At 45.0% G+C, this 26,387-nt stretch overlaps 1 protein-coding gene across 3 annotated transcripts in view; it reads right to left on the minus strand.

The window, feature by feature from the left end:
* The window catches only part of HS3ST5 (heparan sulfate-glucosamine 3-sulfotransferase 5), an 892,491-nt gene that overhangs the window by 608,305 nt on the left and 257,799 nt on the right, over nucleotides 1–26,387 (minus strand). For all 3 annotated transcript variants that reach the window (XM_069607861.1, XM_069607859.1, XM_069607860.1), the window contains exon 2: nucleotides 14,631–14,774. The gene's annotated coding sequence lies outside the window, so the exon portion shown is untranslated. The remainder of the gene's footprint in view (nucleotides 1–14,630; nucleotides 14,775–26,387) is intronic.

A 26,387-nucleotide genomic window follows, 5' to 3' on the forward strand; every position in this document is an offset into this window, starting at 1 on the left:
GGACAGATAGTAAGTTAAAATAGAAATTAGTTGAGGGACAGGTAAAATATTAAAATTGGATCCAGCTAAGGGAGACGTGAGAAAGGCCACCTTCGGTTACAACAACCGGCTCTGTTGAACCTTGGTGACCACTTAGCATAACAAACGCACATATTGTTTCTTGTGAGCATGTTGAGAAGAACATCGCAACATTGTTTGGAGGCAGGGAGGAGATAACATTACATTCAGTGGCCATAAATCAGTGCTCCAATTTTGGAGTCATATAATTGTTTCATTTAAGTTGTAAATATCAACACTTAAAATTATTTTCAGGCAAGAGAGCACATTCAGTGATTGTAAGTGGCTGCCAATCTTTCTGGACAGATCACATGCTAGCGGCAGAGAACAAGCCTTACAATTCTTTGTTGGTTGGAGATTACTTTCAGTGACTGCAACTGACTTCCATTTCAGTGCTAACAAGAGATCTTAGCAGCTTGCTGGCTGGCATGACATGCCACACATTTATGCAACATTTCCTGTCAGGTTGATGATAGGAATAGGAGAAATAGTAGTAGTACACTGATTGTGTTCTTTTATTTCTTCTTGTATAACGAGAGCTGCAAAACTGCACATGGGTTGGCTACTCCAGTCCCTCCCAGACACAAGAGCGCTGGAAACATGTCACACCCTGTGCATCGTCATGTTCTTAAGCATCATCTGCTTTCTTGCAAGTTTGGAGAAAAAACACATCACACCAATGGCTTTCGAAAACACACTATAAGCCCCAAAACAATACTGTCAACAAGGTGTCAAATCCACATAACAAAGCAACTATGCGTAGCTTGTCTACTGTGTACGGAAAAATCACATTCACCTTAAAGTCTTACTTTCTTGGCTTCTACTTTATCCGACCCAGTTAATAGTCGCATTGAATTCTGTGGTGGCTTGATGAATTTTCCATAAGTCTCCACCTTGTGAAATGCACATTGTAATTTCTTCCATCCATGACATAAGATAGAATTATTCAAGGGGCCCCTTCCTAGTTAGACTTGTGTTGTATGCTGCAGATGAAAACAGCAAGTATGTAGGGTTGGGAGAGGTGGAATATAGTTCATAATTGTTCTGCAGTTCGAGGATTTTATGACCATGTTTCAAGATCACAAGTCACCACCATTTAGGCAAACATTTGATTAATTCATTTGATTCTGGTCTAGATTAGCTCCTTGAGTTGCAATTATTTCATTAACTCCTTTCTCAAATGTTGTACTCCCTTTACATTTCTGCAGGTTGCAGTGAAACTATGCAGCTTCTGCTATTCGTTAACTTCTCATACACTTGGAAAGCAACTCCTGTCATATTTGGCACGTGTACGTCAGAATCCAAAACCCTGGGGAATCCTCAAACTGCGTTTTCCGTACCCTCTTTCCAAATGCCCAGTAACCTAAAACACAGTAGGGTTGTGCTGGAGCATGTGTACAACCATGGCATCCCCGTTGCGGTCTCATTGAGCTACCACTTAACTGATAGTCTTCTGGGAATACAGGCAGTACCTAGCAGCAGGATACAAATTTGTGTCCCAGTATGCTATCCCAAATAGTGGCACACCCACAGGGCCTACACCACCAACAACAGCACACAGTGGTGGTGGAGCTGGCGATGGCAGCAATGCCTTACAGGTAGAGGGTTTCCCCAGAGCATTTTTAAGGGATGAGGCAGGGGTGCCTGGGCAGGTTGAGAAGATAACGTTGGGGTGCTGTGGAAAAGTAGTCACTGGTAGCTGACATTCATGCAGTAGGATTAGCCAATGCAACTTTCCTTTCCATGTGGTTGTGCATTTCTGTGGTACGCAAGGCTCAACCCTTCTTTAGTGCATCCCACGTCACTGACTGGCGCCTTGCATATGTTGCAAATCACAGTGCCTTCCTGCATCTCACAGTTTTCCCCTCTGGCAGGTTTAGTGATCCTAGGCCCCTTACCCAGTAGGCAATATCTGGGTTTGGGGGTCTATACACTGCTTATTCCATATGAACCTTGAAATGGGAGGCCAATACCTGCCTTGCCCCCCTGCAAGAGCAGACACAGGTGCAGAGGACTCAGCCTCTTTCGCCTGTGACATCTGTTGGGGGACCATCTCTGAATCTTCTACCTGTTGTTCTTCTGGCTCCTGTCCCACCACCACCTGTACCCTCTCATTGGCTGTATCAGTCCAGCTACACACATCTGCTGCATTCTTGTCCTTCATTACCACCATCTCATCTTGAGTTTCAAGGGTGGTTAAGGCCTTGTTCATCAGCAACTGTAGTGTATCCACAACTACAATGGGCTTCCCCTGTAGTAAGTCTACTATTGACACCCAGTCCTCACAGTCATCTACAACACCTCTGGCATAAGGAATAATGTTACCACACTATATCCACCAGCTCCCCATCTAATGTCTTCTGCTGTGGCAGTGGTAAACCCTCTGTCGTCAGACCATCTTCCTCCACCTCCTGTGGCAGTCTCAAGCCTTCCATTGTCAGTTCTTCCTCCACCTGAGGTGTCCCTGAGGATCGACCCTTTTGAGGCAACGCCTGGTCTTTCTCTGCGCATCCGAGGAATACAGGGTTCACAACCACAAGTCTCAAAAAGGAGAATGGCAGTCTCTTGTAGGCATGCCATTCTCCTTCGAGACTCCCACCTGGATAGTAGCATGTTATATCCCATTAGAAGTTAAACTCCTCTTGCTTCTTCAAAGCTCCCCTTTCTAAATGCAAATCCCACCCCATTTTATGAATTCAATTCCTTTCTTCGGAAGGACTAACACTGAGCAACAAAAACAAAGAGTCCGAACATGGCAAACACATGTCGTCACGCAAGAACACATAGGATGTGACTAAAGGACAAAGGATTCTCTGGTGCATTATTATTGAAATGTAATAAAGCACAAACTATGGCCCAAGGGCATCTAGGCGCTGAACAGAGGAGGGCAGATTTTACTAAAGCATACCTAAAAAAAAAAAGATATGGAGCAGAGAAGAAGCTAAACAGGTGGGTTTTAAGTGCTTTCCTGAAAAGAAAGTATTCAGTTTGCACTCTCAAGTGTAATGGGAGGGAATTCCGCAAACTGGGGAGCAAGTACTGAGAAGCAGCGGCCACCTAGCCACTTACAGCGAAACTTAGGGATCTTCAAAAGAGCCGGTGATTCTGAATGAAGACTTTGTGCAGGGACGTACCCAACCAACATCTTCCTCAGGTACTGAGGACCCGCGTTATAGAGAGCTCTGTGTACCACACACAGAGTCTTGAACTCAATCCATGCTTCTACAGGCAGCTAGTGTAGTCAGTGAAGAAGAGCAGCAGAAGGAGTCAGTCGGGGAACATTAAGTGCTAAACACGCTGCTGCGTTCTGTAGAACTTGCCATCTCTGGATCTGGTTCTTTGGCTGTCCCAGATAAATGCCATTGCAGTAATCTACAGACCCCATTATCGAAGATGTAACAAGTGTGGTGTGATTTTTCTGGGGAATCAGAGAAAGAATTTTCATCAAAGTTTTCAATTTCCCGAATCTGAACCCGCAGATGGCAGAAATCTGTGCTTCACTAGAGCCATTAGGGAGAAGTGTTACACCAGGCTCTTAACTGAGGCACAAGGGGCCAGACAAGGGCCAAGGGAGTCAGGGCAGTATTGCGACTTTCAAAGGTAGTCACTACCCTGGGATCCGACTACTAACACATTTGTTTTATTCCCATTAAGCTGAAGCCAGTTGGTCGCCATCCAAGAACCCACCTTTTCCAGACAGTCCTGCTGCCGATTGGGAGATGAGGTCTGCAGTGAACCCAGCCTAAAAATCAGCTGTGTATCATCCGCATATGAATAGAAGAGTATGCCGCACACAGTTATAAGATCTTCTAGCATGCAAATATATAAGTTAAACAAAAGCAGAGATAGAGCCAACCCCTGCGGATCTCCGTAGGTTAGCTCTACAAAAGAAGAAAAGCACGCTTGGAAAGAAAGGGGGTAATTCATAGAATTTAGCGCACAAGTGGCGCACTCAGCTGGCGCACAGTGTGCGCGTGCAAATCTCTGCGCCAGCCGCGTGCGCTAAAATCCATTTCCGTGCACAGCGTATTCATGGATTTCAGCTACCAAAACCAGCCATGGCGCACAGTGGCGCAGCGACCCTGCAGCAGCGCCAGTTACGCCCCCAAGAACGCCCTTCGCGCAGGGAAAAGCCATCAAAATCCCCAATCCAGCGCAAAGGGCTGCGCTAACCCTGTACCAGCATGGCAAGCGGGGTACGTGTATTCCCGGGGTTCACGGGAAGCTTCACACGCGCTTGGCCCTGTGCGAGCAGGGTACGTGTATTTCAGGGGTGCGCGGGAAGTTTCACACGCGATTTCAGCAGGGTACGTGTATTTCAGGGGTGCGCGGGAAGTTTCACACGCGATTTCAGCAGGGTACGTGTATTTCAGGGGTGCGTGGGAAGTTTCACACGCGATTCCAGCAGGGTACGTGTATTTCAGGGGTGCGCGGGAAGTTTCACACGCGATTGGCCCTGTGCGAGTGGGGTACATGTATTTCAGGGGTGCGCAGGAAGTTTCACACAGCGATTGGCCCTGTGCGAGCAGGGTACGTGTCTTTCAGGGGTGCGCGGGAAGTTTCACACGCGATTGGCCCTGTGCGAGCGGGGTATGTGTATTTCAGGGGTGTGCGGGAAGTTTCACACGCGATTTCAGCAGGGTACATGTATGTCAGGGGTGCGGGCAAAGTTTCACACGTGATTCCAGCAGGGTACGTGTATTTCAAGGGTGCGCGGGAAGTTTCACACGTGATTGGCCCTGTGCGAGCGGGGTACGTGTATTTCAGGGGTGCGCGGGAAGTTTCACACGCGATTTCAGCAGGGTACGTGTATTTCAGGGGTGCCAGGGAGTCCCACACGTGATTTGGCAGTGTGGGTCCTCACAGGTGTTCCCTGTACACCCTCCATGGCCCCTGCAGGCAGCCCACACCACAGGAGACTACCCTGCACCCCTGGTCATGTCCCGCAGGCAGCCCACCCAACATGGGCATGCCCCCCAGCAAAGGCACATGTCTCCTTGCACTACTGATCACCAACTCATGTCCCCTTGCACCCCCACCCCCCAGCAGTGCAGGGCACCTGCCGCAATGCCCCCACTCATGTCCCACTCATGTCCCCTTGCACCCCCACCCCCCAGTAGTGCGGGGCACCTGCCAGCAGGCCCCCACTCATGTCCCACGCATGTCCCCCTGCACACCCACCCCCCAGCAGTGCGGGGCACCTGCCAGCAGGCCCCCACTCATGTCCCACTCATGTCCCCTTGCACTCCCACCCCCCAGCAGTGTGGGGAACCTGCCAGCAGGCCCCCACTCATGTCCCACTCATGTCCCCTTGCAACCCCACCTCCCAGCAGTGTGGGGCACCTGCCAGCAGGCCCCCACTCATGTCCCCCAAACACCACACCATGACTATACAGACCCATGGCCCTAATGCCAACCCAAATCCCACCCCTCCAACCCCCAGTGTAAACACCCAACGAACCACTGCACGCACTCCCTAGTAAATTACCCATTCCATGATAGTCTGAAAAGAACCAGCATGCCCATCAGCAAATGTCCTACAGAGCCACACAGGACTGTGCCAATGCTCATGGAGACATGCACCAAAATAATCACTGTACACCACACCAATAATGTTGAATAAAGAAATGTATTAAAAAGTATAACAAATGTCAAAATGAAAAGCACACATGCAAATGAAGAAATAATATTTGAAATAAGAAAAAGAAAGTCAAATCCAAGCAAGAAAAGAAATCCAAAACATGAAAAAATATAAGTGGTGCATCCCCAAAGTCCATAGAACGAAATCCAAAGATGGAAAGCATAAAAAAACATTAATCAATGTAAATATGACTAAAAGAAAGTATATACATGACCTGGAAATTGAAAACAAAAGTCTGAAGGGTCCATTATCCCAAAAGCAAATGAAACCTACCAAGAACCCTATCTAAAATACAATAATATACAAAAAGTGGAGCAAAGTCTGTGGACTACAAATCATAATAATAAAGAAATTAAACCTAAACCCAAATAACTATATACAAAGGCGGCGGGCTAGTCCGACGGCTCACTGGTTGATGTCATGGACCAGGGCATCCTCGAACTCCTGTTCAATGGCTTGGAGGCGGGCATGTTCCCTGGCCCCCGAGGCCTCGCATGGCTAATGCGGTGTCCAGCTCCAACTCCCTGCGAATACCCTCGAGGCACTCAGCCCGCCCTTACCATTGTGAGCCGTTCCTCCTCCGCCCACCACCGCTCCACACCTATCTGCTGGCCCAACCGCTCCCACACGGAAGACACTCCCATTCCAGGGTTCTCCTGCTCTCCGGCCGATGCCTGCCCCCCTGATGTTGATGGCCCGAGCCATGATGCCTCCCACGTCGAGCCTGCCGCTGCCTCCGACGCAACTGCCTCTGCCAGCACGACGGCATCCAGGCTGATGGAATCCACCGACGCCGTCGTGCACGTGCCCTGCCCGATGATGCCATCACATCCTCCATCTGCTGGGGTCCAGTTGCTGGTGTTTCCACCCCTGCTGGACCTCCGACTCCCGACTGTGGCAGGGGTGAGCTCCCCACCAAGTTGGCTGCGTTGGTCGGGGCAGGTCCACAGGGGGCCCTGGTGGCATCTGGGCAGGAAGACAGCATGGAGAACGACTGGCGCATAGCCTCCACAGAGGAGGAGAGGGTCGCCAGAGTGGCCGACACATGTACGAAACCCCCGACTATGGCCGCTCCCAACTGGGCCACGTTGGCACGGTGCTCTTCGTGATGACGTGCGTGCTCCCCCCGGGAAGCACGCACGTCATCACGAATGTCACGCGTGCGCAACGTGACGCCAATCAGGACCTTCTCCATACGGCCAGGGGTCCCCTCGTCCGCAAGTGGAGGGGAGTCAGATGACATGGACATCCCCCCTACCTGTGGACGGGCCTGGGATGGGGCATCCCTGCTGGTGCATGGTGGTGCAGTCAAAGTGTCAGGGACAGTGACATGCACAGGCCCCTCCACGGCGACCTGTGCTGCCTCCTGCCCCTGCCACTGGACTGCAGCACTTGCACCAGCAGGCATGCCCCCACCAGGCCCCATGTGCGGCTCAGTAGCGGCCTCCTCCTCCTCTGTGGAAACCACCAACCTGGATGGCTCCACACCGTCTTCCGCCGTTGCAAGCCCCTGTGGGGGCTCACCCACCCCTTCCGCTGCAGCCGTGGAGGCATCCCCGCCACTTTTCTCCACAGCGCCGTCTCCGCCCTCTTCTTCACTTTGCGCTGTGTAGAGGGAGACATAGAACACAAGCATCAGGGTACTGTACAATGGTCCCCTAGACAGGAAGCAATAGCAGATGAGTGGCACTGTCAAAGATCACTTCCATCATGTCCCTCCACAACACATGGGTCAGTGCAGGCAAAACACATGCAGTAACAGGCATGGTGCATGCTATGGACATTAGCATACATGTCCAAGGGACTCTTGAAACATAAAATGTTGTTTTAGAACTCACATGCATCATGGGTCATGCCTATCACATGCACACACTTCACCGTAGTTTCATCCATCTGGCCTCGTACACCCCAGACACAGTGGATCCAAGGATAACTAGGCTGCATCAGTGAATCTGAACATTGTCACAGACATGTGTCATGCATCCATGGCATTCACAAGTCACAGACACGCAGGTCAGACACATAGACATGGACACCATACATGTACATGGCATCAGCACCCATCCCTCACCCCCACCCATGTCCAGGAACAGAGACTGGCATGCTCTCATGTGTCCATTCCGCATAGGGCTCCCCATGTTGCATTTAAACACATGCACCAACCGTGTGGTTCACACATTACTGGTCTCACATGAATGACCATAATGTCCCTGCACACACACATGCGTACATGGCCTATGTCACACATACAGGCAAGTATCAGACAACCAGCACACTGCAACATGCCCTGTCTCACACAGTAATGCTTGGCCACTTACCGCTCGACTCCAGACGGGTCTGCCTCTCAAGCATCTGGGCATGGAGCGCTGGGCGTATGTGTTCCAGGACCCTCATCTGGATGGTACTCATGCTGCCCCGGCCCCCCTCCACGAGGCGCTGGACCTGGACCTCAAGTCCTCCCAGCGCTTCTTGACTTGCTTGATGTTGCGGGTTGCCACCCCCTCCGCGTTGATGGCAACCACAAAGTCGTCCCAGATCCTGTCCCGTCCTTCCTTGTCGGCGCGTGATGATCCGAAGAGGGCATCATAATGCCCCAGGACAAGCTCCACCAGGACACCAACTTCCTTCTGACTGAAGCTGGTGGCCCTCTGCCCCTCTGGCTGGGGGTCGCCAGTGATCTCAGATGGTGTATGCCCCGACATGGCGACCCCCGAGGCAGGCGTGGGTGGGCAACTGGGTCCTGGGGCTGGGCTGTGGAGCGATGGTATCCCAGTCGGGAGTCTTCTGTTCCAGCAGGGGTGGGCACCGCAACTGGACCCCTGCAGATGGCTGATGTGCAGGCACCAAATGGCAGACCACGAGGGCAGCAGGCAGTCAGGCAGCAGCAGATAGCAGGTGGGAGCGTGCTCGGGGCTCTGGGGGGCAGTAATTCGGCCTTTTGGGCAGGAGCGTGGTCTTCCGTGTGTTTTTGCATGGCCAGCTTGATACGGAGTGATTTGGCACGTGAAAAAATTGCACGTCAGCGTGTAATTTGAGGAAAGGCCCTTAGCGCATAAGCGCGTCTGCACGCATGCATGATTTCATTGGACCAAAGGCCCTTAGCGCGTAAGCGCGTCAGCACGCATACGCGATTTCATTGGACCAAAGGCCCTTAGCGCGTAAGAGCATTTGTGACGTGTCACGCACGGGCGTTGCCCTGGCAGGGCTTGAAGATCCCACATGGATTTCCATTGCTCTGTACATGCTTTCCATGGGGTGCGGTGCGTGTGTTTTCCAGGCGTTGGGGTTCACACGCTATTACTTCACAGCGGGTGGGTGTTGGCTACGTGTTCTTCTACACACAGACGGTGAGTGGTACCCCGCTCGCCCAAGACCTATCGCGTGTGAAACTTCCCACGCACCCCCGAAATACACGTACCCTGCTCAATCGCATGTGAAACTTCGCGTGCACCCCCGAAATACACGTACCCCGCTCAATCGCGTGTGAAACTTCCCGCGCACCCCCGAAATACACATACCCTGCTCAATCGCGTGTGAAACTTCCTGCGCACCCCCGAAATACACGTACCCCACTCAATCGCGTGTGAACCTTCCCGCGCACCCCCGAAATACACGTACCCCACTCAATCGCGTGTGAACCTTCCCGCGCACCCCCGAAATACACGTACCCCACTCAATCGCGTGTGAAACTTCCCGCGCACCTCCGAAATACATGTACCCCGCTCAATCGCATGTGAAACTTACCGCGCATCCCCGAAATACACGTACCCCGGTCAATCACGGGTGAAACTACCCGCGACCCCCCGAAATACACGTACTCCACTCAATCGCGTGTGAAACTTCCCGCGCACCCCCGAAATACACATACCCCGCTCAATCGCGTGTGAAACTTTCCACGCACCCCCGAAATACACGTACCCCGCTCAATCGCGTGTGAAACTTCCCGCGCACCCCCGAAATACACATGCCCTGCTGGCACAGGCCCAATCGCAGTATGGGACATTCATCATTGCTGTATATTGCCACTTTTGTAATGCGCAGGGACGCTACCACCTGCCTCCGTGTGGCGGACGTGTTTCGGCTTGTGCGTGTCTTTGGCTGTGCGCGGCTTTGCCCTATTCGATTCCATGAATACGTGTGGTTCGAGTGCGTGTGGGCGTTCCGTCTGCTTCCCTGCAGTACATCCCCAGTTACGCCCTTATTTTTGCGCGTTGTTCCCCATTCCGCGCGTTACGCCCCGTGTTCTGCCCACTTTCTGGTGTATGCGCCGAGGTTGTGCGCTTTCACTGTGCGTGTCTCGCACGCCGTTTAGGATGTTGCAGTGACGTGTGCGCCATGCACGGGTTTGGCGCACATCCCGAGGAAAACACGCGCAGGGACTTCTATAGATCGCACGCGTGCACATGCGCCTGTTTTTTCGCGCTTGCGCCTGCTTGCGCCAAGATTTTCGGCGCACGTTTGTTCCATGAATCGGCCCCAAACTGTCTATGATCGGCCCTCCAAGAAAGACTTAAACCAGGCCAAAATAGATCCAACTACACCAGCATGTTCCAGTATGAGCAGACGAATTTCATGGTCCACTGTATCAAAGGCCACAGAGAGATCCAGGAGAATAAGAACTCCGGTCTCTCTGCGGTCCTGAAGCATCGCCAGGTCATCCAGCAATGAAATCATAACGGAGTCCGTCCCCATCTTGGGACGGAAGCCCAACTGGTATGGATGGAGACAAGCATACACAATGGGACTAGTTTTAGGTTAAAAAAAGCAGAAATACAAAAAGGTAATCATTTTTTTCTTCATATTTTGGGGGTTAAAGGTAAGGTAAGTGAATAAAATGTTATAAAGGGCCTAGTAGGACAAATACATAGCCACGTTGGATCAAGAATACAACCGGCAAACCATTTCTTTGCTTTAAAAAAATGTTTTAGTTACACATAGGGGAAAGGAACCAGGGGAAGGACATGGATATTTTTGCAGGTTTTTTAATGATGTCATGTAACAGTGAAAATGAAATTTGACAAAGCCTAACAAACAAAACCGGAGCTAAAAGGGGCAAATTGGGATACAAAGCTATACACATTTAATCACTTAATGCACTGGTTAAAAAAATATGCTTCTTTTGCTAATTATATTTCACATATTACATTGCATTCCAGCTGTATTATTCCTATTTTCTGGAACACATAGGTGGGTTACATGTTCCATGTTTATGATATTGTATTGATTTTCCACACATTGCCGACCATATTATCGAAATTGGCAAACTTGGTCGACCTAAGCTTATCCATAGTTAATACCTGGTGGAAGTACACTGAGGGCAGAATCTATAATTATTGGTGGATGAACAGGTACATCCCTCACAAAGGTCCTGCAAGAGCTAAGTGTAGGTTTCCACCTGCAGGAATTCGCAGGAATTCTCTGCCAGCAAAGAACCCACATTTTCACATGCAGGTGTTTAATGAGGGACCCTTCGACAATGACAAATACCCAATTAAATGAAATGTTGCTTAAATATTTTGAATCACAAAGACTCATAAAATAAATACAACATTTACAGGAAAAAAAACTGACAGGCAGTAATTGTGTACTGAGGCAGAGACACTTCTTGAAATACCTGTGCAGACAAGCCTTTCCCACTGCTGCTCGGTGGCAACTTCAATATAAGGGCTCCTGGTTGACCCCTGATCTGCCCAGGTGGGTGAGAAATCGAGAAAAGAAAAATGATCAGGATGACTGAACGTAAGGTACACACTTCACACACTTCTGACTTGTAAGATAAATAACATTATTTCAAATTGGAGAACATTTTATCTTATTTTACCAAATTCTTTAATGCATAAAAATCTTTTTGCTACAAAAACAATGGAACAGAACACTTTTATAATGAGACCATATATCTAAGTGACACATTGATGTTTATCCAAGCCAGTATGCCTGGATCACAGTACAGAAAAAACATGTACAGTCCCTTGCAACAATCAGGGATCACAGTGACACAGATTACATGAAAACAAAGTGCATAGGATTACAACATTTGCAGTGTGAATATCAACACTGGGGGGGAGTTGACACAACAGTTATTTAGGCCATTCATTAGCTGATCTGTGTTGATGTGGAGTGATTGGCCTTCATCAGGACGGGAAGAGAAAATTAAGTGAAATGGTACTGTTTCTTTTGTGCTTTAGTAGTTCCACTGCATGGATTTAGACATCATAGCTTCTGTTGAAGTCTAGATGCTGGCTGACAATTGTTGATATTTCATGTTTATCAAGATCCCTGTTTGTTGATGATGCTGAGAATCAAAAGATAAATATCCTCTCAGCGAGTGTCTGGATACCTGCTGGGTGTTGCCTAGCTGGAGCTGGTGCCGTTGCTTGATTGGAGATAGAATAAAGAATAGATCCTCCAAGGGCCCACATGGGTGAAAGTGGTGCCGCTGTGCCTCAGACTGTGAATGCCGAAACAGGACCCTTTCACTTCATTTTCTCTTCCCATCCTGATGAAGTCCAATCATTCTGCAATAACACAGATCAGCTAATGAATGGCCGAAACACTGTTGTGTCGACTTCCCTCCAGTGTTAATATACACACTGCAAAAGTTGTAATCCTATGCACTTTGTTTTCATGTAATCTGTTTCACTGTGATCCCGGATTGTTGCAAGGGACTGTACATGTTTTTTTGTACTGTGATCCAGGCATACTGGCTTGGATAAACATCAATGTGTCACTTAGATATATGGTCTCGTTATAAAAGTGTTCTGTTCCATTTTTTTTGTAACAAAAAGATTTTTATGCATTAAAGAATTTGGTAAAATAAGATAAAATGTTCTCCAATTTGAAAAAATGTTATTTATCTTACATGTCAGAAGTGTGTGAAGTGTGTACCTTACGTTCAGTCACCCTGATCATTTTTCTTTTCTCGATGCCAGTTGTTAACAGACAGCTTTATTTTTTACTATGGGCCTCTTTGTTGGTATTCTCCCCATAAATCCGCGGAATACTGCAAAACAGAATTACCATTACTGCCACTTGATTCAGTGGATTTACTACTGGATTACAAGTGGTGGCAGGCAGTCTTAGTCCCAATTTATTGGAGTCCATAGGACTCCATGGGGATTGCAGCAGAATTACCACTGGTGATAATTTCACTGATTTTGCCGATTTTCAGTGGTCAGGTGGCAGATTTACCTCAAGCTTTTTGCTGGAGGTGAATCCTCCACTTCACCGCCTAACTTGTAATATGCAGTTCCTTAATAAGGCGGTAACAGAGTTACCACTCCGTTACCACCGATTTGTACTGCACAACCATAATCATAATAAGCATGCTTCTTCTGTTTATTACCATTCCGTTGACTTTGCTATAATGTGTGGTGGCATAATGCATGCGGGAAGCACTTGATAGAAATGTTGCCTTGCTTCACAGCACATTAATGCATTCTAGTAAACTGATGGCACAAGAGTTGAACAATGTACAGAATTGTGAATGCTTACTCATTAGTCAAATATTTTGCCTAAAACTCAGGGAAAACAAGTTTGGAATAGCATTCCAATCAATCACCCTGGACCTTAATGCCAAAACAACCCCTCTATGGTGGCGTGAAGGAAGTTCAGGTTGTGAAGGTAGAGGCCTAGGAAGGTGTGAATTTGGTGGGCAGAATACCCCACATAATATAAAAGACTTTCTCACTCACTTCTTCCCTGAGATCACCCCTTAAGCCCTTGATCAGCTTCTTACCCTGTCCTAACCCCAATAATATAGCAGCAATTTCCTCTGGATACATAGGCCATTGGTCCCCAGCGTGGTTCTTGAACTGAGGCACTTCCCTTGTACAATATAACTCAGACCTTGCCACTCTTTCCATGTTCTCTTTAGGGTGAACTACATAGTCACTACAGCCCCCATTTTACCTACCTCAGCCCAGCAGTGACTTTAAAAGGCTGAGTGTCATGACGCCTATGAATGATATGGGATAAAGGGCACTTACAACATATAATCGGAATATGTTAGGGAAGAGAGGTGTTGAGTAATGAAAAAACACACAATGCTCAATCCACATCCCTTACTAGCATCACCCACCTTTGATGTGATTTGATGTATCCAGATTAAGCACATTGTCCGGGTCACTCCATTCCCGTTAATACATAGTTTCTTGGATCATGCCAAAACATACATAGGTTTAAGCCTGCTACAGTTCAGAACAAACATGGTGTCCTTCACTACCCGAGATTCAATATGCAATGGTCTCATGCATACTATCACTTCAAAAATCTATAAATGAGACAAAGGGTAATCCGCATAATCATAAACACCAATTTCTGATGAGGTTCTATTACCTATAGAGTGATAGAACATCCTATATATTAATTCACATCAATAAACACTGGCTATTCATATTGTAGATATTTTCCAACAGCTGGCACCTTCACCAGAGTTAATGAGGACCTAGCACTGAGCAACTTAATGTGCAAGCATACAAAGTATAACTTTAATTTCATCCATACACCACACAAATTCAGCCTCACACTTTTCTGCACACATCAATCCTTCTTCTTCTATATTTTTTTTAAATTGCCATTTACAGAGCATAATTAATTTAGGCCGTGATTTTGCATCCTTACGACATATACTCTTGGGTGTGCTTTAAAAAACGGTAAACTGTAAGAACAATTTTGGAAGGCCGTCAAAAGTGGAGCTTGAGTACATGAGAAAGGCAAGATGATGAGGCAGCTATACAAATCTATAGGAATTGCTTACATTTTTATTTCTTGAATATCTCACATGCTCCATTTCCTCAATTACTAGATATTATTACCAACACTTCCAGACACACAACACAATATCTTTAAAACACAAATAAACACAGAAGAATTGCTGAGCATGCATTTGGAGGCCAAATTCTTGCACATGTTAAATTAGAGCTTAAGGACTGACCTCATATGCATTAAATCCGTCGATTCAGGAGATCAGCAGTGGCATAAAAATGTGCTCCATCCCAAAGCCAGTAGTGGCATCTCAAAATAAAGACTCGTCTCTCACCAATCTCTGACAAGGTCTATGGTAAATGCTGAGGAATCACTGAAAAGAAAACAGAAAGAATGATTTACTTATTGTAGGAACATCTTCTAATATTTTCAATTCTTCCCCCAGAATAATCTAGTAGATTTTATAATGAGGAAGGTGTCTGGCAATAATTCAATACATATATTGAATCATGCTTGAACGTTTTATATGTGTGATGCAAAGACTTACAAACTAACTTGAATGTGCCCATCAATTTCTCAAAGAAAATTGATTGTTATTTATAAAGTGAATGTTTTTCAAATGATTTTTATATCTGTCCTTCATCAAAGTGTCCAACAATTATGGGTAGTTGTTATTATCTCAAATTTCATGAAATCCCAACTTTAAGAGCACCACGCTACACCTCTTTCTGATTTCCTTTTTCCTGAACCTCAAGAAGACTGATATAAAAGTGGCAAGGCACTGACCTGCTCTCTGCAAAACATTGCTGAACAAAGAGCTTGCAGAGAAATATCAAAGAACCTGCTTCAGTCTGCAGAGCACAATGATGATCAGTGTGTTATGCGGTTACCTCGGAATACCATCTAAGTTCGGCAAATCCATATTGCATCTATAGGCATCAAGCTAAAAGGAAGGATTATTATTGTTAGAAGTCACAAAATTGTTGAGGGGATGTAGACCGATTTCTTTCTGGTAAGATCAAGAATTATCAATTTTCATTACGTGCAGAGTACACATATAACCTTTCATCATTACTATTAGGGTATTTATTTAGCACAGATGTAACTTCACGAAGCAACAGAGCTGTTTACAAGTCAAAGAGGTAAGTACATGGTTAGGTGAGCAATAGTAAAAGGGAGTATCTGGATAACAACCGGGGAGGCGGGAGGTGGGAAATTTGTCAGCTAAGGATCCACAAACAACCAGGGGATGAAACAGTGAGGACCATATCACCCAATCTCCCGTAGGCTGGGGAATGCAGGGTGTATGTAACCACGTGTAGAGGAGCACCTTGGCACCCTGAAATGAGGTCTTCAAGTTCAAGAAACATGCAGACCTAGAAAATCAGGTAAAGAATACTTGCTTCTGAAATAGAAGACAAGGTAGAAATACCCAGATCATGCCATTGGCCCGCTGGCATAGGAGTTCCAAAGAAGGGGGAAGAAAGTTGTCTTAACGCATCATATCGCCCTTTATCACTACTTTGCACAGGCAATGCAATTTGTATGGGTGGTGTGTAATTTCCCTTTTTAGGACTTTAGGACTAAAAGCATGTTACTGCAGTAAGGACAGGGTTGTGGACAAATGCTAGCAAGAGTTAATGTTACTCTGGAAATGGGACATTCATTTTCTCTAATTAGATTGATGAGTTTTGGGAATAAACGACACTGAAAAAACTGCAGCAGGTGTATAGGGGTTATTTATCTGTGTCTCAGGAATCAACCAATGGCATGTACAGCATTGTGTGGGCACATCTTAGAAAAAAGTTTTGATCTCTAAAAACTATAAAGGGTTTAATTAATTGGAAGGCAGAGAGTGGAGTATGATACAGAGCAACTGGGTTTTTATCGGCTCACAGCTCAATGCATAGGGAGTGATGTAAAATATACAGTGGGCAGAGCCGTAAACTATGGTTTAACAAAACCCTTGAAAATCAAGGGAAAACATGCTAAAGTGCAGTTAAGGTCACTAAAAATAATGCGACAAAACACTTGAAATTCAGAGCATTGGAGAACGCTGGACCGGCTTAACTCAGCGCGTTCTCATCGCAAAGCCCAAGAGCACATGTATATTATCAGAGAATTGATTCACAGTGGCATACAAAATGGCATTATGGGGGATATGGCATTATGGGGAGATCAACACGTTGAATTTGAATGGTTTTATAGTGTTATGTTGAGTCACCTTAACTGCACCTTAAATAAAGGATGACATCACATATCTGGGCCACTTCTTTTTGTTCACTGACATATCTAAGCCACATGGTTTTGTTCACTGATAGAGAACATTTTAAAAATCAAAAGGTGTTCCATATGTAGACATTAAACTTTTTGTATGTTGTTAAGGCATTTTCCTTAGAATTTGGCCTCATTTCATGGTACACATACATGGTGAAATAAACAATCCTGAAACACACAATTTATTTGTGTACTTGATGATAACGTCTAATGTAAGTGCCATTTTTGGTGGTGGTGTTTCTTTCCTACTTACTAAAGTTTCCCTGTAAGTGCCTCTGACATGTGTGCATTGTGGGGCTTCATATGTATTGTTTGTACTAGAACAAGTGTGTAGTAAGTCTTGAATTGTTAGCTAGTTATCACATGTTTAACATTACTCAAAACTCTGATAATGTAGCATTCATTATTGTACTAGCCAAAATTACAAGATTATAAATATTGTACTTCTATGGTGCATGCTGCAGCCATTGCCTATTCGTATGTATGATTAGGTTCCTGCATCAACAACATTCCAAAATCATGTTTTGTTCAGATGACTACATTCTTTCATACATTAAGTAGTTCATGATAGGGCTCCCAATGACCCCTGACACCTTGTTACTAACATTATAAACATAACCCCTTTTAGAGACTTTTTATCAAAATGAATTTCATATGTGATGTCATCAATGACATTTTTGATGTAATCTTTGATGTCCTGGGTGTTAGTCTTAGCAGTGCACGGAGGTGGCGCAAGTTATGGGTGTTTAGTTTACCATAATTGGTGAATTTCAAGGGTGTTTCCGTTTTACTTGTAACCATAACGTCCTGTTTTTTCATTGAATTTTATGTCTTTTTGCAACTTGGCCATAATGTCCCTTTAACAAAGTTTTTTCAGTGAATATATATATATGCAAAGGTCAATTCTGAAAGACCATAATGTTCATGTATGGCCATTTGAGAGTACCCTACAATTTTTTTGGGGGGGATAAACTTAGTTGTAACATATATGCACATTTTACATATGTTATCAATTTGCGTGGATTGTGTTTGACAAAGTGTGTCACTCTTTCTTGGAATCATATTCACACTCCCATGCAGGCATCCTTAAAGGATGAATGTAACTCAAAACATTATGAATCGACACCAAAATTGGAAGAATGCACAGCCTAATTTTGAGATAAATGTATTAACACAACATCAGCAAAGTTGTCAATCACTATGTAAAACTATGCAAGCGTGTGTCTGTTGAACAGAGTAGTGGAGAGTAGAATGTATTAAGTCCCAGGCTCCGGAATTTTCAATTATATCAAAAGGTGGACCTCCGACAGCCCTGGGAGAAGACATACAAGGCTAGAAGCTACTTCTGAAACTGGTACACTCCTTTACAAGCACAACATATATTTATGGTAGCTGAATTTATTAAACTTTGTCCAATGAATGACAGAATGGAAAATCCCCTGTTAAAGAGACAATGGTTGACTCAATGACTTGACATTATTAGTTTGGGCTATTACAAGTCAAAACTATTGCATCAGGGTACAGATCGGGAGGAATGGCAAATGAGGAGGGACACACAGCTTGCGGGAGTTGTTTGGTTATTTGCCTACACATTGACTGCCCATTGCCATGCTAATTCCTATGTCCATTCCTACCCTGTTCCTGCCCTCCCTGCCCAAAACACCTCCTCGTGGGAACTCTTTGAGCTCCCTTTAAACAAGCCATATGATCAAACTTTGCACTCAAAGTTCCTGCCAATTTTGTTATCAAATCAGTCTTCTGAGAGCTATTGACTTAATTGGAGCTGTAAACACACTACTGATATAATAAAAATGTCTAAAACAGGTTTGCCTTCAGTCACTCGATTTATAAGCATTATGTGGTGTCCTCCACTGAAGTCTTGTTAAAAAGCACATATTGGCAGAGCCAATAGCTGTGGCTTGTGTACAAGTATTAGGCATTTGCCAGGTGCTGCAATTAGATGCCCAGATGGGCCTTGCTGCTTCCATGCACCTAAAGGTGTGACATGACCCTTACCATTTCACACACTTCAATGCACATCCAGTTTGTTATTCGGGATGTTCTTTTGATAGAGACGAAAATGTCCCATTCAACCACATGGAATGCAAAACTGCTCATTGTGGGCGGCATCTGACTAAGTAATTCTACAATACACACATTCAGATGACCTTGCGAATCAGTCGCTTTCTGTGACCAATTGACTTCTGCCCTGCAGGAGTAAAACAATCAATAGAGGATAAACCGCCCACTCTGCCCTCGCACCTCTACAAACTAAGAGCCAACATGATCATAAAGGTAAAACAGGCACAATCAAGAGATATATCTCCTTTGTTTTTTGTGGTAATGTGGGCCAAGGGAGGGATATACTCTTAAGAAGGGGTGGGAATGTGGTTCAGTAGCTACCCAAACAGTCCAAAATAAACAAATATCCAATCAAGGTTCTATAAAAATATTTACACATTTATTTATCGCACCATGTACACTAATAACTAACTCGAAAAACACTGAACAAAACTCACCCCTAAGGAAAGAACACAGAATAGGTAAAGATAGTAGATGCAGCAATCTTGGTAATGAATCAGGGGTGAAAGGCAAGCAAAACGAACAATGTTCTTGAAAAAGAATATGTACTTGTGAGCATTTGGGTTCAAATTAACCGAACCATTCTCTTAGGTTGAGAAATGGACTAAGGGGGCAGATAGAAATTAATAGTAGCTTTTTTTTAGTTTTTGGTGGTTCAGCAGTGCTGAACCAGACTTCTTAGTGCTGTGCAAAGATCGTGAGAGAGCAAAAGGCAGAAATGGAGAGACCTGTTGGTTCAAATGTGTTGAACAGTCCTTGAAACATGATCTAAACAGTTCAACAGTGAACAATACTAGGATCCCAGCTGTCCTGGCTCTCAGGGTGCTGTGAGTCCCAATCCAGGGGGTCAAGGACAAGATGAGCCCTTTTCTCACTCTCTGAAACACAGAGAAGGCTGGCACCCAACCACAGGGTCATCCAACATGGTGAGGTACTGGGTACCACTGCAGTTTTCAGAGAGGCAGTTCATGTTTCTGCAGCGGATCACCTGCAATGGTCCCTGGAGATGATTAGGGGACAAAGCTGTCCTGTGCCTGGGAACACCTGCCTTCATCTCACAACTAGCTTCTCTCCCAGCACGGTCAAACACAATCTTCTCAAGTGATGATCCAAAGATGTTTCAAAGTGATTCAAAGAAGTGGGAGTAGACCCCTTCTTTTATAGGGAAACGTCTCCAGCTGATTTGACTAAGCTAGCCTGCTTTAGTGGTCTAATCCCTGCTCTTGAAATGAGCGGACTTTGCCCTTCTAAAGTCACACCCTACGTGCTTTGCTCCAGAGGAGGTGGAGGGGATAGAAGGGAAGGCAGAGAGTTTTTCAAGATGGTGGAAGTCTCCTTTCCTTGAACAGAGTTCCACCTGAATACTTTAACCCGCCCCATCACCTATTTTTAAGAACAAAAGCCTTTAGAAATGCAGCCCCCTGGTTTGAGGCATGGCTCTTTGTGAATGGGTGTACCGTTTGATTCCTATTTCCAGGCCTGGTCCTGTGGAGTGGCTGTCCCTTCAGAAAGGGTGTTACCTGCCCTTACAAAGAAACAAAGAGAAGAAATCCCCCAAGGCGACAGTACTGCTAGTGGCCCAGGGGTGGGTCTTGTTGGGAGCAATATACCTATTCCTTCCACAGCTGAACTGGGTCCACAGGGCTGACACATGTGCAATTTCAATTTAATGTGGCTCGGATAACTCACAGAGATGCTGGTCACCATACCCTAACTCAGGTATGGCTTAATTTTACAGTTTAGCGTGCCACCAGGACAGGATCTTCAGTGTTATGCAGTTTTTTTTCGAACAGGAGTGCATATTTTTAATGCAGCCCCTGCACTGCAGCGACTTGGATGTCACTGCAGCAGTTAAGTGGGCACCTGTGACCTCTGAACCTCGTCTTTGCCTCTGGTAGAGCAAGTGTTGTGAATCACAATACTAATGCATCAGGACACGAGTACACACTATGCTTTTGGCATCAAGCTTATGAAAGGGGAATCTGATTGGCAGCTTCCCTTTCAGAGATGGAAATACCTGCATCATTGTATTTTCTAATAACCATCAAAAGGCCTAATTTTAGGATCCACTGGCTGTTATTCATAAGTTCAGAGCTGAGGGGAAATTAATTCTGCCTCTTATTTTAATTTATTAGAGATTCTAACACCGAGAGTGGCAAAGCACCTAAAAATAGGAGCTATATCTCATAGGTCGGAGAAAAGGGAGTCCCAGGTGTTATTGATTCCATTCAAGGAGGCACGTGATTATAACTGGTGCTAGCATTCAAAAATATTTATTATGGGCTGAGAACTTCTCTCAGAGAATCTTGATCACCAGAGCACGCTTTAACTGCCTCCCTCTCAGGGTGATTAAAGTGGTATGGGAGCGTGATACTGAAAATCAATCCTCCCTATTGTGTTATGCCCCTTTGGGGGATTTGGCCCATTTTTTATTGTTCCCCCCTGCATATTCCAAGCTAAGAGCCAAGACTTCGGCACTGTTACTGTATTGCTCTATTTGTTTTGGGATGACTCCCCGAGAGTGGGCTGGGCACTTTTATCATTTTTGAGGTGAGCCTTGTACAAGAGGATATTTTTAATGAATGTATAGTTCATTTTATTAGGGTATTTGATTTTTTTTTATAGGCTTACTGTATGTGTGACTGAGTTGTTTTAATCCTCTTCGATCTGGTATAATATATCTGTGAATTGACTGCAACGTTTTGTATGTATCTTTGTTTTTATGGAAATTGTATTAATCTCTGAAATAAACTTTGTTGAATATGATAAAGGTCATGGAGTAGAATCAGATTACCTCATTCTTCCACAGTGTATGGTTAGCCAGGAGTATGTCTGGAGCACAGTGACCGAGGTGCGCTCAGGAGCCTACCTCTTCCATTTTGTGTCTTTGGGAGCAGTGCTCCACTACTTTTTTAAATTAAGTTTCACAGTTCCTATACTTTTATTTTAAAGAGAAACCGTTTCATAACAAAAGTGTTGGAAGCTGTTCAAACTCCCACTTCAGTGCATTGCACTGAACACCCCTTAAACAGCAGGCACACGCGTCTGGGGGTTTGTATTGTATGTGGGAGGGTGCGTAGCTATGGGGTTTGTGGGGTGTGGGGTGTGGGGGGCAGGGCAGCAGGGAGCATAGTGCCATTACTTCTCTTCATGCACTTCGACCACTGTCTGTGGGTAATTGAACCTTTTGGAGGAGGCACTAATTCTTCCTGAGAAGGCACCCATTACCAGAAACTGCAATGGGTCTGTAAGTGTGTGGTATAGCTGTCTGCATAGTGCTCTACCACGAGTGGTTCACAGCACCTGAAAGTTTGTAAGGGGACAGTGGTTAGATGCTTTCGCTTATAGATGCTGCCTACCTTCAGATGAGAGAACACCATCTCCTGAAGGCAACAGCCTATACTATTAGCACTGGTGCACTTAACCAGAGGTACAAGTTGTTGTTTGTGTTTGTGTGGAGTGTGTAGGAGCAAACGTGCTTCAGTTAACAGCAAACAAAAAACACAGATCGTACAGTAACTATGGTCTTCTTACTGGAAGGCTAACTTGACAAACATGCCTTGAAACTGCAAAAACTGTGTTACGTCACGAGGTTTAATCCGGGGTGATAAACAAGAGATATTTAGCTACTATTAGGATTTGGTAAGCATTCTGAAATATCCATTGTTTTAAATCTTCTAAAGGTTCTTTTAGGTGAACATTTTAAAGTGAATGCGGTGTCAAACCAGAAACATTCAATCAAAGTACTGCTAAAAATGATGGCGCAATCAATAGTGGAATTATGTGATCTGTAGAAACACTTTTCAGTTCCATGAAATGGGAGCCATTTTGAAAAGGGCTATTAGTAATAACATCAATTAACACAACACTTCTCAGTAATAGCTGAGGATAGTGTTTTAAGTTTTTAAACCAGAATGCTCTTTCTCACCTCTCATCAAATGTGTCCAAAACGTCAGAGCACCCTCTTAATGCGTTTAGAGTTTTATAAAGGGTATTGATTGCACAAGCCAGTGAGGCAGCGGCGGCTCAGAGTTCAACAACAGCAACATCCCAAGAGCTTTCAATGGGGGTTGGACTAACGTCTGAGGGAAATTGCAAGATGGAGGCGGTTGAAGAAAAGTGCTTCAGATCTCCTCTGGCTGAACAATGAAAGTGACGAGTCACTGGGATTTAGTGCTCTCACGCAGCAGCTCAATATTTTGGTTCCTGTTGTGATTCATTGCACTTGAAGGCAAACGTGTCTGTTGTTCGGTCTTTTTATGCAACCTCTGGATTGTATTACTCTGCATGGGATTTGTGGTAACCTCACTTTTTTAGCGCCCTTTTCACTCCAGCGTTTGGCAACGATATACTTTCTTCTTGATGGATTCTACTGTGTTGCAGAATAAATTACTGGGGGCGATTCTTCCGCTCAGGAGAACTGCACATTTTTTGATTTTCAATATTTTCGATGTAATATGAAACTTTTTTTGCAAAGGCGACAAAAAGGAGTCCCTATGTGTTTCATAATATTACACTGAGCAAATACCTTATATCACTAAGAAGAATAAACATAGCCAGGGATGACAGAAATCAATGATGCTGGGGGGAGAGGGAGGCATGCAAGCGGTCACACACAAATTAGAGAGTAATCAGCAACTACCGAGGGACCGAATTTAAAGAGTTGAAAGCATAGCATATGGCCATCTGTCAGTGTGCAGGCAGTTTGAACACTGCACTACCAAACAGTGACACACTGCATTCATTTCACTTTTTAAGCAGAGAGTACCATGCCTCATAACTGGTGTCGCTTTACGGGACAGTTCAGTTTGTGGTACACACTTTATCAATTGTCCCTAAAACGTGGTGTGCCACACTGGCAGGTGGTGGGGGGTAGGGTCAGGTCTGGGTCCACCTACGTGGAGCATCCTCGCAAGTTCCCTGCCCCTGTGCTCGTTCATTTTTCAGCAGCAATCGCCAAAGGGTTCTTCTCTCTGTGCAACTGCCATTGGCATAATCTCTCTCAGACTGACATTCGAGCCACTATGGTTCGCAGAAGCGCTTTCTACTCTCAACTCAATCGCTATTGTAATAGAAAATATGGACCAACACTATAGTCCAATAATATGAATGAGGCACTGCCATATGAATTGCCTCGAAGCAATCCTAATTTTGATATGAAGAAGGAAGGGCCCAATGATATTATATATCTTTAGACAGTTTGGTCAAATGATGAGGCCTGGATTATATAGCCAGCTCTTGCGATTCTTCAGCTGTCTCTAATTCTACACCGTAATTATACTGCAAAGGGTTGGGTACAGTTGTCTCCGAAGAGCTGGATTGGTTCTCTGTGCTAATTAAAGCTGACATGAAATGGATGCTTCAGTCCTCAGAAGGGCAGGAGCTCAGACGAAAATGCATTATTGCAAAGGAACTACAGAATCCGGTCAGAGAATTGCATCTACATGCATCTTTGCAGGTTTCCATTATCATGCACTATGGTGGAAAAGCAAAGCAATGAATGAGTTGGTTACCATAAGAGGGACTGACTCCGTAAGTAGGCGCATTGCATTAAAAGCAGACCGACTTTGTCAGGTGAGCTTTGCTTCCGCATTTTAGTAGAGGGGATAAAGGAAAATGGCTGTACCCAGTGTATCTCTCTCTCTCTCTCTCTCTCTCTCTCTCTCTCTCTCTCTCTCTCTCTCTCTCTCTCCCCCCCCCGCCCCCCCCTCCCCGGTGTTGGGGACCAGAAGACTAGCCTACAAGGTCTTCAAATGTGTTTGATATTTTCTATTTTTTTGCTAATTATTAGTGTTTGAGTTTATAGTAGAAACAGGTCGATGACTATAATCTGAGTGTGTCCCTTTCTAAGAATGAAGGATATTTTGAGAAGAATAAAGGGGTGTCTTCTCAGCAAAAGTAGCAATTAAAAAGAATGGAGTTTTTGGGGGGAGGAAGGATAGCTCAGGGCAATGCGTTTGTCTTGGAATCATGGCAGCACAGCGCAACACAGGTTCAAATCCTGAACCCACACTTAGAAACCACTCACCGTTATTAAGCGCATTATAGATGAACAATAAAATAAAGTACACTTTATCAATAGTGAAAACTGCCTATTTTTAAAAAGTCACATGAAATGATCAAATGATAATTTTCAGCCTAAATCGTAGTCATAAAAAGAATAGCTCACCCGCCTTACTGATCAAAGCACACTATTAAATCCCCACAATAACTCTATACATTCTGTCTTGAGCAATAGCACCATTCAAGGGTTCCTTGCTGCTTTGCATACACCCAAGACCTTGTTGGGATCATAAGAATATCCACTGATCTTTATATTTCACAACACAATTTCACATGAACCATGAATACTCCTTTGGACAGTTTCAGGGTTTGGATATGAGGATAAAATGGCTGCATCACCTGTTAATCCATTGGTGTCTGAGGGCCGCTTTACTTTAATTTTCGCTTCTGGAGATAATGTTTGATCTCCGCAAATGGTGCTGGTTTGTGAGCCTCACATAATTTCTGAAGAGATGGGGCTAGGAGGGTAGCGGTCAGACATTCTTAAGCCATTTGATGAAAATGGGATTAGTTACAAATTAATTCACAGGGGTCCGCCTGATTCAGCCTTAAGTTTGCAACATTTAATGCTAGAAAGCTGCAAAGAACCTCTTCGCTAGAGAGTGCAAATTATTTTTGTTTGTTTCTGGTCACCTTTGTCTGTGTCAAGGCCACTGGTGGGACAAAGCGGTGCCCCTTTGCCTGGACGGGGCTAGGGACAACAGGGGGGACACAGGACTAAAACGGATGTGTGGGAAACAACATTTGACAACAGAGTGCCATGTTGGAAAGTGACACCATTAGGTGTTTCCAGCCACTTTCCCACATTGGGCTTTCCCACATTGGGCTTTCCTATGCATTTGGAATACATGTTGATTGGTCATAGAGGATGGTGATAGTAAAACATAGACTACATTTATGCCCAAGATTACATTATTGTATCATTGTACACTTTCCTGTTGGATGCGACTTGTCAATTTGCTAACTGTGTCTTTTTCTTGCATAGGTGTGTACCTTTGTTAGGACTTATACAATCACACCACTCCTGGTGTACTGGTTTGAGTAGAATGACCATCCTAGTTTTGCATCTTTAATGGCATCAGGATATGACCATAAGTGTTGCAGTTTTTGTGTTAACATCCTTTGAGTGAAATGATTTCACACTACAACATTTATGAATGGAATAAAAACACGTCATAGGTTCTATACGTAAAGCAATTGTTATTTTGCAAATTGTCCACACATCGACATCAGTTATTCTTTGGTTTAATTCCCCCCAAATGAGTCCAACTGTAAATTATTTTCTGGTCAAATATTTATTCCCAGGTCAACAACGTTTTAAATCCCAGTAAATAAGCATACTTTGAGGAACTCCCTCTAAGTTTCTCCCTTCCTTCTCACCAATATCTCACATTCATGCCCCCTTATTTTCCCCCAGCTCCCAATCGCAACTTCCACTTAGAATGACATAACTTCACTACAAACAACCCCAATTCTCCCTGCGCCAGTAGTTACAGTGGCAATTTCAACCCAGGCAGTTCCCATCCAGGCAGCAACCGCATACTAACCAGTATGCTCACTCTAC

The sequence above is a fragment of the Ambystoma mexicanum genome, chromosome 4q (assembly GCF_040938575.1).
Source record: "Ambystoma mexicanum isolate Mex_15411 chromosome 4q, UKY_AmexF1_1, whole genome shotgun sequence".
NCBI classification, from domain to species: domain Eukaryota; kingdom Metazoa; phylum Chordata; class Amphibia; order Caudata; family Ambystomatidae; genus Ambystoma; species Ambystoma mexicanum.